Source organism: Acanthopagrus latus, chromosome 24, assembly GCF_904848185.1.
Source record: "Acanthopagrus latus isolate v.2019 chromosome 24, fAcaLat1.1, whole genome shotgun sequence".
NCBI lineage: Eukaryota > Metazoa > Chordata > Actinopteri > Spariformes > Sparidae > Acanthopagrus > Acanthopagrus latus.
The window spans coordinates 1282224-1286303 of NC_051062.1; the positions used below are offsets into that span (position 1 = coordinate 1282224).

Consider the following 4080-nt stretch of genomic DNA (forward strand, 5'->3'; position numbering starts at 1 on the left):
ATTCGATAAAATATTTGGGTGTATACATACCAAAAAACTTAGCAAATCTACCTACCATCAATTTTGGTCTTCTAACCCCCAAAATAAAAGCAGATATAAGAAGATGGAATCTTGTTCCATTTCTAACTGTGGAATCAGTCAAAATGAATACTCTGCCACGATTGCTATATCTCTTTCAAACCTTACTGGTGGAAGTAACAACTCAACAGTTTGTGGAGTAGGATAGACTTATATCCAGGTATATACGGAATGGCAAGACACCGAAAGTTAAATATAAAACTCTACAACTCAAGAAAGAATATGGAGGTATGGGGCTCCCATGCTTGTTGGAGTATTACTATGCAACACAGCTGAGGCCTCTTACATGCTGGTGCAACCCGATTGACTCGGCTAGGTGGAGGGAACTAGAAGTGGCAATGACTGATAAGATCCCGCTCCAAGCTATTATTTCTGATGAAACGTTAGTCAAATATCTGCTGGACAGAGAGAAGCCTTTTATTTTTTTTCTCCTGAAAATCTGGAAGGTAACTCAAAAACTGTGTAATATACAGAGAAAATCAAAATTGTTAAGATGGAGCACTTTTGATAGTGACTTTCTTCCAAATGTGGGTGATAAGAGATTCAGTGTCTAGGTTAAGAAAGGGATCACAACTTACTGCACCCTGACACAAAAGCGGGCATTAAAGAGCTTTCAGACCTTGAGGGAGGAGTATGATTTGGAGCAACAAGATTTTTACAGATTCCTCCAAATGCGACATTATTTAGGAACAATCATGAGAGATGTGAACTTGGCAAACTTGGAGGATGGAATAATGAACATGTTTAAATCTGCCTATGATGCAATACTAAAATTGTCTCTAGGATATATAACTGTCTCTTGAATAGATAGTCAGAAGGGGCTGTATATAATAAAGAGAAATGGGACCGGGAGAGTAATAGGGTTCTCTCTGAGGAGGAGTGGCATGGGATCTGTCAGATACAGGGGAAAACCACAAGTTCCCTCATTTGGAGGGAATTTTGTTGGAAGAGCCTGGTCCGTTTCTTTGCCACTCCACGGCAGGAACGACATGGAACTGGTAGTTCGGGCTGCTTGAGGCAATGTCAGGCCGACAACACGAATCACTATCATATATTCTGGCTATCATATATTCTGGCCAGAGCTGGCCCATGAGTGAGCCAGCTCTGGCTAACCAGATCTGGGACACTGGGGGCCGTCATTCTTTGCGGTATGTCACCCGAATGCAGTACCTCAGACGTCAGCCTAATCCAGGCTGCATCTGGCTCGGATTAAAAAACAACAGTGGTACAATTATACAAATGACTTAATTTTCACAGCTAATTGCCAAAATACATTTCCAATATTGAATAATCAATGCAACGTGTTATCAGATAAGTGCAATATGCATCGGAACATTCAGTACTTGTTTCACAATTCAAAAAGCGCCAACATTTTAACACTGAAAACTTGTATAGTTGGCATTATATGACTGCAGCTAGTTGCATTCATGGTAAACACACATCCTTCAAAATAAAAGAACAGAATCAGAAATTATAGACTTCAAAATAAAAGTCTGACGTTTTTCCATTCACATATACGACCCACTTGGATCCTGACCCATCAGTTGAGAGCCACTGGCATAAACTGTTCAAAAACATACAATGCAGTGGAATGTTGCATAATACTTTAACATATTCTTACAACATCATCTGTCAGCAAACACAACATGTCAAGAGTCTACAGATCATTATTACGAATTTAACATTCACTGCCGTATCTTCAGTTTAAAAACCAACATTGAACAATTTAGACAAAACAACTTGGCATAGGCTTTCACACCATGCATAGGAACATCCCGTCTCCATGTGTTCCACCAGCAGTAGCACCTTACAAAAGGTGAAGAGAGTTCAGATCAAAAGTCTAAAATGCATTACGCATGACGGCTTCTCTCATTGTCCATCCTTCTCATTTACTCACATCCTCCGCTGTTCTCATCAGGTGCTTTCTGCAACCATTTTGTAATCCTGGTCTCAATTTCTTGGTCTGTGGCATCAGAAGTCAGACACACACATACAAACACACAAATTAATGAATATCACAGTAAAGTTCACAAGTGACACATCTGATGACTACCTCAATAAATATGATTGGCACTACATTCCAACAGCCATCAGTGTGTTTGGCCATTAACATGCATCTCCCAGTCTGAGTGAAACGTTCATTTCGAAGTAGTACCCACTGTACAAGCACAAGGAACTCACAACTTTCATTCAAAACCTAACCTAAGACTTTGAAACTCCTTATGAAACTTAGATTTATCTAAGTTTACCTAATGGTGTATGTTTGTGTGTGTGTGTGTGTGTGTGTGTGTGTCACAACATGTGTCATGTGTAATAGTTACCATAAATCCTATTGAGCCGCTCCTCAAGGTTACTGATGTTACTGATGATCAGCTAATGGTGGCAGCAGATTTGGTTCGACAGCCATCTCGTCTTCAGTTATGGACTTCAATCCTCGGACACTGAAATGATTTTCATTGGCAGAATATTTCACAGGTCAGGTAGGAGGAAAAAAAAGGTTTTGTGGATAAGCAGTTAAACATCTGACCATATAAAAAATGTGTTATAGACAGCAGATTACAATTATAAATCAATAAAATGCTCACATGTTAAAATTTGTTTGTGGTATTCTTATTAGTGGCTGTGGCTCAGATGAAATGGTCCTTCTCTGGTGCAGATTAAGTGATGAAAGGCTTTTCTGGTGCAGCCGATGGGATGACTGGCCTCTCTGATGCAGGCTGGAGGACACACAGCTTCACCTCGGGTGTATGATGGACTCTGCAATCAGCATAATAAGCATGAGATTTAGTTGTTTTTGTGTTGCAAAGATGCCCCTCCTTGGTTGAGTTTTCTGAATGGTAATGTTCTTGAGTAGGGGGATAAACAAAGTTAAAGAGACTGATGCATTAGACAGTCCATCTAGTATGTATGAAATAACAATAGTAATTCAAATTAACAGTAGATGGACCATACCGTGATTTTCCTGGTGGAAATGGATGAAGAATCTTTGGTGGACTGGGTAATTTAGCTGCTTTGTGGTGTCATAGCAAAACAAAACAAAATTTTACATACTGAGAATTAGGGATGTCCCGATACCGATCCAGCATTTTTAAGGTGGATCGGATCAGCCGATTACACAGGAAGACAGAAGGTGGCGGTGTGTTAAAGTGTCACAGCACCACTTCGGACAAATGCGTTGCATTCACGGACGACTACTAGTTTTATCTGTGTTACAAAAAAATTATATTGGATCGGGAAATATCGGGGATCAGCCCATGTTCAAAACAAAATATCGGAATCGGAACCCAAATAAGTGTAATTGGGACATCAATACATGAGAATATATGATCAAAGTCAAATGAGCTGCGATCGGAGCTTCTTACCTCTTCTTTGGCCTACCTTTTGGCAACTTATGTTGAGCTTCATCATCATCTTCATCAGAAAAGTTCTTTTGTCTGATAAAAAAAAAAAAAAAGCTCTGGATGTTATTTAAAATTAAAATACATACAAGAGTAGACATGTAGAAATACAGTTAATCATAGTGGCTTGCATTCTTCGCCTTTTGGGTTTAATTAGAGAATCCTCCCCATTGGTCCCAAGATCAGTGTTATTAACAGCTTCTGGCAGCTTTAGCCTTGCCTCATTGTAATCATCTACAAAAAAAGAAAAAGGAAAAAAAAATGCCATTGACTGTCCCTCACAATAAGGTGGGACAATGAAGTCATTAGTTGGTTCATTTTTTAAATTCACATAACAGCCTAAACACAACTGGTTAATATCAACATCACATTTGTATGTGATGATTATACACATTAACTTAAGATATTAAGTGTCAATATAACCATTCAATTACTGACTTGATGTATATATAACTCGGACCCCATATGGTGTCCAGTCAGCTCCAGGTTGTTCTTGATTTTTTGTAGCCTTGGTAACATTCACTTTGTTTGGTGGCCACATGCACTCTCCTCCATTGACCCAATTTCATGGTACTACTTCCACTTCATTTGTTGTCTCAAAAAT

At 39.1% G+C, this 4080-nt stretch overlaps 1 long non-coding RNA gene across 1 annotated transcript; it reads right to left on the minus strand.

The window, feature by feature from the left end:
- Positions 1-2399: 2399 nt before the first annotated feature.
- Positions 2400-3277, minus strand: LOC119015609. Its single transcript, XR_005073403.1, has 3 exons — positions 3130-3277; positions 2664-2835; positions 2400-2519 (listed from the first exon to the last, which is right to left on the minus strand). It is a non-coding gene; the product is annotated as an uncharacterized LOC119015609 (long non-coding RNA).
- Between the last annotated feature and the right edge of the window lie 803 nt (positions 3278-4080).